Source organism: Lolium rigidum, chromosome 1 (assembly GCF_022539505.1).
Source record: "Lolium rigidum isolate FL_2022 chromosome 1, APGP_CSIRO_Lrig_0.1, whole genome shotgun sequence".
Classification (NCBI taxonomy): domain Eukaryota; kingdom Viridiplantae; phylum Streptophyta; class Magnoliopsida; order Poales; family Poaceae; genus Lolium; species Lolium rigidum.
In genome coordinates, this window is record NC_061508.1 from 283,862,166 (window position 1) to 283,874,316 (window position 12,151).

Here is a 12,151-nt window from a genome sequence, read left to right on the forward strand (position 1 = left end):
GTATCACTCTTTGTTGTTCATCCGGCATACTAGGGACTCTTTGTTGTTTATATATCACACATGTCAATGTTTCGGTTAATACAATTATAGCATGGTATATAAACATTTATCATAAACATAAAGATATATAATAACCACTTTTATTATTGCCTCTTGGGCATATCTCCAACACGGCGGTATTCTAGATGATGGCGGTGACGATGTCACCGCAACGTATTTGAATGACTCCAGTGAGGGAGCAGAGGATATTGAGCGAACAGAAGATGGCTCCGGTGAGGAAGAAGATCATAACGGCTCCGCTGATGGAACCTTAGTTATTACAAAGTCCACCGAGGTATATAAATTAAGCCGCTGCTGACTAGTTGCATTAACTAATTTCTATATATATATATATATATATATATATTGATGATGAATTATTTCTTTTTTAGCCCTCCGAATCGAGCAATTCTTCTGTAAAGTCGAATCGAGGCCCGGCCAAAAAAAATCTGACGGTGTTAGGTTCGACATCATCGAAATCGATCAGAGTGGCCAACCGACTGCTCCCGCCAAGGCTGCAAAATTATTTATAAGTCAATGTGGAGTGATTGTTAGGGAATGCACCCCGATCACCGTTCGAGAATGGCACATGCCGAGGGAGAGGCTGAAGCAGGTCATTATGTCGATGATGTAGCCAAAGGCATCCTTTGGCGTCGGCTCATGGCACATTTCAACCTACCTCTAGAGGAGAGTGTCAATGGAGCCACACAGATGGAGGAGGCAATCAAGGAGTTTGATCTAAAGAAGATGGCCGGACTATTCAAGAACCACAAGAAAAGATTACACCAGGACTTTTTCAAGCAAAAGAAGACTCCGGACTTCACTGGAGGGTATGAGTCAATTTGGCAATGGGGCCCCATTCCCCAATCCCCGGTGGTTAATTCACATATTAGGGAGCGGTTTTGGTTAGTACTTCATCGCCGTGGGGGTCCTATTGGAGGCAAACTCTCCCCGTTAGGCAATGTGGGGATGGGTCTATGTTACCACTATCCATACTCGATAACCGTGAAATCCCCGTTAGGCACATGGCATGTGGCACTAGGGTGCAAGATATGTATGTATAGATACCAGAAAACCCTAATCCTATTGTGCTCACATTTCCCCTCCCGTCCCCAACCGTCGTAGCCCCCAAATCCCAACTCCCAATTGCTCACCTCTCCTTTCTAAACTCCTAATCCAGCCAGCCCCGTCATCCTACCATGTTGTCATTTTTATTTTGAGCTCATAGTTACTAGCTAAAGCGGGGATGGTTTACCGATGGTTATTTGTTTACCCGATAGAGATGTGGATGGTAAAAGAACTGGCCCCATGATAGTTAGTGGGGATGGGGACGGAGAAAATTTTCCTGCACGGGGATGGCTATCGCTGAGCAATAACCAGTGGTTAGGGTCCCCGTTTCCATATTGAGGTATGAGAAGATAAAAGATCACTGGCCCGAATTCATGAAGTACACGGAGTAAGAAGAATTTAAGAAAATGTCGGCAACAAATAAGGCAAATGTTCCGTTGAAGAAATATCACCAAATTACGGGTACAGGTGGTAACATGGCTAACAGGCCTAAGTGACAGGCAGCTGAGGCAGAACTGGTCAGCAAAGGGATCCAAATAGGGACATTCGATTGGACCGAACGGTCGAAGGAGTGGTTCTACGGGATTGAGGGAAGGTTGGACCCAGAAACAGTGGAGTGTATTTATAATAAAGAACATCTCAAGAACCCTTGTGAAGCCCTTATAGCTTCACATAGGGACGTGCAGGAGGGGAGATTCCATCCCGAAAGAGAGAATGACGAGCTGACACGCGCCCTTGGGAACAAAGAACACGGCGGACGAACACGATGCACAGAAGGTTCCGTTCCGTGGAAGTATGGCTTTCCCGCGGAAAGGAAGAGATTTCCTGATAAAAGCCATGCAAGGAGAAAGGCAAGGGAAGCAGACCGCATAGCGTCCTTAGAGGAATATGCATGTAATTGTTTTTCAACGTATCCATGAAGGCGGCGGTCGGCTATGTCTTACCAACAAGAATTTACCATTGTCGTCCGGTCCAAGATGGCTATTCTGTTGTGCTAGTGGATGAAGTGACGGTAGGATATGAGCCGTTGATGCTTGACAACCCTGCAGGTGAAGGTGGGGAAATCACTGAACTGGGAGAAGCCCTTAGAACCACCGTTCTATGGCGGAAGGAGCTCATTGTGTTTCCAGGTTCAAAGCCAAGCAGGCCACCCCCAGCTCATTCTCCGCCACCTACGCAGTCTCCTCCGCGCGATGATTCTCCTCTGCGTCAGCAGTCTCCTCCAGCTCCACCGTCTCCTCCGTGTGAGCGGTCTCCTCCACGTGAGTATACTCCGCCGCCTCCTCCTCGTTAGGAGACTCCGCCGAGTCTGCAACGTACGTAAGCCAAAGAGGAAGAGTACTGCGGCAAGTACTACAGCTCCGAAGAGATCATCAACTCCGAAGAGGTCTAAGACTCCAGATTTGTTACCATATAAGCGGACTGATGAGCAAAACGACGAAATCGCAAATTGTAAGGGTATTTTACACTTATCCATGATTTTGGTGAAATGACACCGTTGCTAGAGTAATCAAACTAATACATGTCTATAAGATTATTCCCAGGTATTACTCAAATAGGCATAATGGTGTATAAATGGAACAAGAAGGTAAAGGGAGACCCCCCACTTGGACAAAAAAATTAAGAATGGTTGTCCTGCCTCTGGCCGGTCTGTGTTCTAGTTGGACCGGCCGTGGTACCGGCTGGTCTGGCGCCGACCAGCCCCTGGACCGGTACCATCCGGGTGCTATCCATTAACGCCTCCATCTCACCCCGGTGCTGGCCCGGCGCACGGTCCGGTTCGGTTCGGATGGTCCGGCCTCCCGCCCGGCGATGCCGGCCTATGCTCCGGACTTCCCGGCACATGCCGGCTCCTGCACCGGTGACATCCGGGGCAATGTACTGTAATCCCAGATTACGCCCCGGTCTCGGCCCGGCGCACGATCCGGTTCCGGCCGGATGGTCCGGCCTGTGGCCCGGCCCTAGGCTCGGCATACCGGCTCCCTCGACTGTTTGCTGAGCTGGACAAGTCAGAACGGTTGGATTTCAAGAAGACATATAGATACCCCTTCACCTAGCTCAGAACACTCAGGCACTACATTACAAACTGTTCTTGAGCTCTCTCTCTCATACTCCATTGATAGAAACACCAAAAGCCTCAGATCTCCCTCCTCCTCCACCCAAACTGGAACCTCCGGGGAAAAGATAGAGGAGGCCTTGATCTATAGATCCATTGAACCAAATCTTGTTCCCCCTTGTATTCATGGAGATACCTGCTCTCTAGGGTTCCTTGGAAACCCTGGGTGGGCAAACGAAGTTTGGAAGCATCCGGGTTGTTGATTTGCTCCTGACAAGATTGTGAAGGTTTGGAGGCTGTCTCAAAGTCTACCACAAGTGAGAAGAGCTATTCCTTCGTGGGATGGGCCCAGGAGAAGAAGGTGAGCCTTCATGGCATTGGGGAATCCTTCATGGGACCCCCACCTCTCCAAACGTGAGGTACCTTCTTGCAAAAGAAGGGAACACGGGAATAAACGTTCGTCTCCGCGTGCTATCGGTTATCTCTAACCGAACCCTTACTTGTGATATATATGATTGTGAGAGCCTTCGTGCTCGAGTTACTTATATCATCATATAGGGTGCCTCACCTAGTTTGCATTAGGCTCACATTTATATTCCGCAAAGCCTAACGTTGCAAAGAAAGAATTAAAATGTGTAGAAACCTATTCACCCCCCTCTAGGTTTACCATCTCTGAACTTTCAATTGGTATCAGAGCCTGGACTCTTTTTAAGGGCCTTACATCCTTAAGAGTGAGATGGATAAACTATTCGAGGGTCTGGATGAAGATTATAATCTTTCGGTTAAGGAAATAAAATCCAGATTCTTAGCATATGAGGCTGAGAAAAAGAAGAAGGAGGATGAAGTCCAAAGCCAAATGGCACCAATGAGTGCCATGCTTAAGAACCAGACTAGTGGGACTTCTAGTGGGGCTTCGGCCCCTCTGAAACTTTCCATGAAGTCAATCATGACTATCCCAAAAACACTTCACTCATGCCTCATATAAACCATAGTGGGAATGTTCCCCATTTTGATGGAACTCACTTGTCCTTTTGGAAATCCTCTATGGAGTCTCATATTCGTAGCTGCAGTGTGGAGATGTGGGAGATCATCGTGGATGGATACCGGAAGCCACAAGATCCCATTAGGCTGACCTCCACCGAGTTCAACAACCGTCAACTTAATGCCTCTTCATGTGACAAGATCAGAAGTGGCATCAACCGCAAGATCCTCGATCAAGTCAATGATATTGACTCTGCAAAAGAGCTTTGGGATCGGATTGTAGTACTACAAGAGGGAACCAATCTGATCCAGAAGGCTCTCTATGAGTCAGCAAAGATAGAGTCAACTTTGTTTATGATTAGAGAATGGGAATCCATTGATGATGCTTATGGAAGGCTTGGTGCTCTTCGAGTAAAGGTCAAGGGCCTTGGATGTGAAAAGTATAATGATGCATTTTGAAATGAATGAAAAATTCATAAAGTCTAAGGTCATTGCCATGATTGATGTCAAACAGATGGACACCAACCATGCACTCAACTTACAGATTCTCACCAAGCAAGCAGATCTGAATGCAGATGATCTTGTCTCCTATGTGGCTACCAATGACAATATGGCCAAGGCAGGTGATGTCTACGGGTGCTTCTATTCTTGTAGACAGTGTTGGGCCTCCAAGAGCAGAGGTTTGTAGAACAGCAGCAAGTTTCCCTTAAGTGGATCACCCAAGGTTTATCGAACTCAGGGAGGAAGAGGTCAAAGATATCCCTCTCATGCAACCCCGCAACCACAAAGCAAGAAGTCTCTTGTGTCCCCAACACACCTAATAGGTGCACTAGTTCGGTGAAGAGATAGTGAAATACGAGTGGTATAAATAAGTATGAGCGAGTAGCAACAGCGACCGTAAAAGTGCTTTGTCTGTCCGGAGATCGGCGTGTGGTTGATGGTGGTAATATTGCGGATAGTACAGATGCAGTAGAACAGTAAACAAGCAGCGATAGCTGTATTGGAAACAAGGCCGGCCTAGGGATCATACTTTCACTAGTGGACACTCTCAACATTGATCACATAAATAAATAGATAGATGCTAGACTCTACACTCTCTTGTTGGATGATGAACACCACTAATTGTGTAGGATTACACGAACCCTCAATGCCGGAGTTAACAAGCTCCACAATATTCGATGTTCATGTTTAAATAACCTTAGAGTGCATGACAGATCAACATAACCAAACCAAGTACTAACATAGCATGCACACTATCACCTTCACACTACGAAAGGAGGAATAGATCACATCAATACCATCATAGTAATAGTTAACTTCATAATCTACAAGAGATCACAATCATAGCCTACGCCAAGTACTACACGATGCACACACTCGTCACCATTACACCGTGCGAGAGGAATAAACTACTTTAATAACATCACTAGAGTAGCACACGGATAAATTGTGATACAAAACACATTGCAATCATAAAGAGATATAAATAAGCACTTCACTATGCTCTTCATAACAGTGAATAAGTATTCTGTGAAATATAGCCTAAGAGACCCACACGGTGCACACACTTGTCACCTTTACACACGTGGGACAAGGAGTCTCCGGAGATCACATAAGTAAAATCCACTTGACTAGCATAATGACATCTAGATTACAAGCATCATCATATGAATCTCAATCATGTAAGGCAGCTCATGAGATTATTGTATTGAAGTACAAAGGAGAGAGATTAACCACATAGCTACCGGTACAGCCCTTAGCCTCGATGGAGAACTACTCCCTCCTCATGGGAGACAGCAGCGGTGATGAAGATGGCGGTGGAGATGGCAGCGGTGTCGATGGAGAAGCCTTCCGGGGGCACTTCCCCGTCCCGGCGGCGTGCCGGAACAGAGAGTCCTATCCCCCAGATCTTGGCTTCGCGATGGCGGCGGCTCTGGAAGGTTTCTTGTACCGTGGCTTTTTCGTCTCGAAGATTTAGGTCAGGGACCTTTAAATAGGCGAAGAGGCGGAGTCGGAAGGTCGACGAGGCGGCGACACACTAGGGGGGCGCGGCCAAGGCCTGGGCCGCGCCGCCCTGTCATCTGGGGCCCACAGGGCCCTCCTCTGGTGGCTCTCGGGTGTTCTGGAAGCTTCGTCCAATTCTAAGACTCTGGGCGTTGATTTCGTCCGATTCCGAGAATATTTCCTTACTAGGATTTCTGAAACCAAAAACAGCAGAAAACAAAGAACCGGCCCTTCGGCATCTCGTCAATAGGTTAGTTCCGGAAAACGCATAAATATGACATAAAGTACGCATAAAACATGTAGATATCATCAATAATGTGGCATGGAAGATAAGAAATTATCGATACGTCGGAGACGTATCAGCATCCCCAAGCTTAGTTTCTGCTCGTCCCGAGCAGGTAAACGATAACAAAGATAATTTCTGGAGTGACATGCCATCATAACCTTGATCATACTATTGTAAGCATATGTAATGAATGCAGCGATCAAAACAATGTAAATGGCATGAGTAAACAAATGAATCATATAGCAAAGACTTTTCATGAATAGTACTTTCAAGACAAGCATCAATAAGTCTTGCATAAGAGTTAACTCATAAAGCAATAATTCATAGTAGAGGTATTGAAGCAACACAAAGGAAGATTAAGTTTCAGCGGTTGCTTTCAACTCATAACATGTATATCTCATGGATAGTGTCAATGCAAAGTAATATAACAAGTGCAATATGCAAGTATGTAGGAATCAATGCACAGTTCACACAAGTGTTTGCTTCTTGAGGTGGAGAGAAATAGGTGAACTGACTCAACATAAAAATAAAAGAAAGGCCCTTCGCAGAGGGAAGCATTGATTGCTATATTTTTGCTAGAGCTTTGGTTTTGAAAACAAGAAACAATTTTGTCAACGGTAGTAATAAAGCATATGTGTTATGTAAATTATATCCTACAAGTTGCAAGCCTCATGCATAGTATACTAATAGTGCCCGCACCTTGTCCTAATTAGCTCGGATTACCTGGATTATCATCGCAATACATATGTTTTAACCAAGTGTCACAAAGGGGTACCTCTATGCCGCATGTACAAAGGTCTAAGGAGAAAGCTCGCATTGGATTTCTCGCTTTTGATTATTCTCAACTTAGACATCCATACCGGGACAACATAGACAACAGATAATGGAATCCTCTTTAATGCATAAGCATTTAGCAACAATTAATTTTCTCATATGAGATTGAGGATATTTGTCCAAAACTGAAACTTCCACCATGGATCATGGCTTTAGTTAGCGGCCCAATGTTCTTCTCTAACATTATGCATGCTATAACCATTAAATAAGTGGTAAATCTCCCTTACTTCAGACAAGACGGACATGCATAGCAACTCACATGATATTCAACAAAGAGTAGTTGATGGCGTCCCCAGGAGCATGGTTATCGCACAACAAGCAACTTAATAAGAGATAAAGTGCATAAGTACATATTCAATACCACAATAGTTTTTAAGCTATTTATCCCATGAGCTATATATTGTAAAGGTGAAGGATAGAAATTTTAAAGGTAGCACTCAAGCAATTTACTTTGGAATGGCGGAGAAATACCATGTAGTAGGTAGGTATGGTGGACACAAATGGCATAGTGGTTGGCTCAAGGATTTGGATGCATGAGAAGTATTCCCTCTCGATACAAGGTTTAGGCTAGCAAGGTTATTTGAAACAAACACAAGGATGAGCCGGTGCAGCCAAACTCACATAAAAAACACATTGTAAACATTATAAGACTCTACACCGTCTTTCTTGTTGTTCAAACTCTTTACTAGAAAATATCTAGACCTTAGAGAGACCAATTATGCAAACCAAATTTTAGCAAGCTCTATGTATTTCTTCACTAATAGGTGCAAAGTATATGATGCAAGCTCTTAATCATGAGCACAACAATTGCCAACTATCAAGTTATTCAAGACATCATAACAATTACTACATGTAGCGTTTCCCGTTTCCAACCGTATAACAATTAACGAAGCGGTTTCAACCTTCGCCATGAAAATTAAAAGCTAAGAACACATGTGTTCATACGAACCAGCGGAGCGTGTCTCTCTCCCACACAAGCATTTATTCAAACAAAAACAAAAATGAAAACATACAGACGCTCCAAGTAAAGTACATAAGATATGACCGAATAAAAATATAGTTTCAAGAGAAGGAACCTAATAATTTGTCGATGAAGAAGGGGATGCCTTGGGCATCCCCAAGCTTAGATGATTGAGTCTTCTTGAAATATGCAGGGATGAACCACCGGGGCATCCCCAAGCTTAAACTTTTCACTCTTCTTGATCGTAGTATATCATCCTCCTCTCTTGACCCTTGAAAACTTCCTTCACACCAAACTCGAAACAAACTCATTAGATGGTTAGTGCATAATCAAAAACTCACATGTTCAGAGGTGACACAATCATTCTTAACACTTCTGGACATTGCTCAAAGCTGCTGGAAGTCAATGGAACAAAGAAATCCATCCCACATAGCAAAAGAGGCAATGCGAAATAAAAGGCAGAATCTGTCAAAACAGAACAGTCCGTAAAGACAAATTTTATTGAGGCACCAGACTTGCTCAAATGAAAATTCTCAAATTGAATGAAAGTTGCGTACATATCTGAGGATCACTCAAGTAAATTGGCATAATTTTCTGACTTACCTACAGAGAATTAGGCCCAGATTCGTGACAGCAAGAAATCTGTTTCTGCGCAGTAATCCAAATCTAGTATCAACCTTTCTATCAAAGACTTTACTTGGCACAACAATGCAATAAAATAAGAGAAGGAGAGGTTGCTACAGTAGTAACAACTTCCAAGACACAAATATAAAACAAAATACTGTAGCAAAATAAACACATGGGTTATCTCCCAAGAAGTTCTTTCTTTATAGCCATTAAGATGGGCTCAGCAATTTTAATGATGCACTCGCAAGAAATAGTATTTGAAGCAAAAGAGAGCATCAAGAGGCAAATTAAAAACACATTTAAGCCTAACATGCTTCCTATGAAAAGGAATCTTGCAAATAAACAAGTTATGTAGGCATAATGCATCAAGCATAGGAAAACTAGACAAGCTCAATTTCAAAATTTTAAGCATATAGAGAGGTGTTTTAGTAACATGAAAACTTCTACAACCATATGTTCCTCTCTCATAAAGATTTTCAGTAGCATCATGAGCAAACTCAACAATATAACTATCAAATGAAACATTCTTATCATGAGTCTCATGCATAAAATTATTACTCTCCACATAAGCATAATCAATTTTATTAGTTGTAGTGGGAGCAAATTCAACAAAGTAGCTATCATTATTATTCTCATCATCAAATATAGGAGGCATATTGTAATCATAATCAAATTTATCCTCCATAACAGAGGTAACAAAAGACTACTATCATTATAATCATCATAAATAGGAGGCAAAGTATCATCAAAGTAAATTTTCTCCTCAATGCTTGGGGGACTAAAAAGATCATGCTCATCAAAACCAGCTTCCCCAAGCTTAGAATTTTCCATATCATTAGCAACAATAGTGTTCAAAGCATTCATATTAATAACATTCCCATTAGCATGCATATAAAGTTCCATGGGTTTTTTAATTCTCTCTTCAAACACATCATGTCCTAATTCAAGATAAAGTTCATAAAGATCTCTCATATTTTTGTTGTTTTCCATTATGCCTTACTAGTGTAAAACAAGAAACAAAAAGATGCAATTGCAGGATCTAAAGGAAATAGCTTCGAGCACACACACAATGGCGCCAGAAAAGTACTTAGTTACCTGGAACCGGAGTATGAGTGCCTTTTACCTTTCCTCCCCGGCGACGGTGCCAGAAAAGTGCTTGATGTCTACGGGTGCTTCTATTCTTGTAGACAGTGTTGGGCCTCCAAGAGCAGAGGTTTGTAGAACAGCAGCAAGTTTCCCTTAAGTGGAACACCCAAGGTTTATCGAACTCGAGGAGGAAGAGGTAAAAGATATCCCTCTCATGCAACCCTGCAACCACAAAGCAAGAAGTCTCTTGTGTCCCCAACACACCTAATAGGTGCACTAGTTCGGCGAAGAGATAGTGAAATACAGGTGGTATAAATAAGTATGAGCGATAGCAACAACACCGAGAAAAGTGCTTTGCTGTCCGGGACTCGGCGTGTGGTTGATGGTGGTAATATTGCGGATAGTACGGATGCGATGAGAACAGTAAACAAGCGGCGATAGCAGTATTGGAAACAAGGCCTAGGGATCATACTTTCACTAGTGGACACTCTCAACATTGATCACATAAATAAATAGATAGATGCTAGACTCTACACTCTCTTGTTGGATGATGAACACCACTAACTGTGTAGGATTACACGAACCCTCAATGCCGGAGTTAACAAGCTCCACAATATTCGATGTTCATGTTTAAATAACCTTAGAGTGCATGAAAGATCAACATAACCAAACCAAGTACTAACATAGCATGCACACTGTCACCTTCACACTACGAAAGGAGGAATAGATCACATCAATACCATCATAGTAATAGTTAACTTCATAATCTACAAGAGATCACAATCATAGCCTACGCCAAGTACTACACGATGCACACATCGTCACCATTACACCGTGCGGGAGGAATAAACTACTTTAATAACATCACTAGAGTAGCACACGGATAAATTGTGATACAAAACACATTGCAATCATAAAGAGATATAAATAAGCACTTCACTATGCTCTTCATAACGAGTGAATAAGTATTCCGTGAAATATAGCCTAAGAGACCCACACGGTGCACACACTCGTCACCTTTACACACGTGGGACAAGGAGTCTCCGGAGATCACATAAGTAAAATCCACTTGACTAGCATAATGACATCTAGATTACAAGCATCATCATATGAATCTCAATCATGTAAGGCAGCTCATGAGATTATTGTATTGAAGTACATAGGAGAGAGATTAACCACATAGCTACCGGTATAGCCCTTAGCCTCGATGGAGAACTACTCCTCCTCATGGGAGACAACAGCGGTGATGAAGATGGCGGTGGAGATGGCAGCGGTGTCGATGGAGAAGCCTTCCGGGGCACTTCCCGTCCCGGCGGCGTGCCGGAACAGAGAGTCATGTCCCCCAGATCTTGGCTTCGCGATGGCGGCGGCTCTGGAAGGTTTCTCGTACCGTGGCTTTTTCGTCTCGAAGATTTAGGTCAGGGACCTTTAAATAGGCGAAGAGGCGGAGTCGGAAGGTCGACGAGGCGGCGACACACTAGGGGGGCGCGGCCAAGGCCTAGGCTGCGCCGCCCTGTCATCTGGGGCCCACAGGGCCCTCCTCGCAGTGGCTCTCGGGTGTTCTGGAAGCTTCGTCCAATTCTAAGACTCTGGGCGTTGATTTCGTCCGATTCCGAGAATATTTCCTTACTAGGATTTCTGAAACCAAAAACAGCGAGAAAACGAGCAATCGGCCCTTCGGCATCTCTTCAATAGGTTAGTTCCGGAAAACGCATAAATATGACATAAAGTATGCATAAAACATGTAGATATCATCAATAATGTGGCATGGAACATAAGAAATTATCGATACGTCGGAGACGTATCAGCAGGAGATAAGCTCATGGCGATTAATCGTGCCGATGGATCCTCACACAACCTTTCTTTGACGGCTAGAGCTGACCAAGAAAGAGAAGAAGCTTATGAGCTCGAAGAAGTAGATATGACTTCAACTAGTGACATGCAAACAGATGTTGCTTTTCTTGTTAGGAAGTATGTGAACAAGTACCAACCCTCCTCCAAAGAAAAGAAGAGAACATGCTACAAATGTGATGAAGACAGTCAGTTTGCAAATGAGTGCCCTTATGAGAAAAAGGGTAGACAAGCCAAAAAATTTCAAAGGTGTCAAGCCAAGATTGAAGCCAAATCCAATCAATGAACGATACAAGAAGAACAAGGGAAGAGCTTTTGTTGGGGATGAGTATATTACTGATGAAGAGGGAGAAGATGA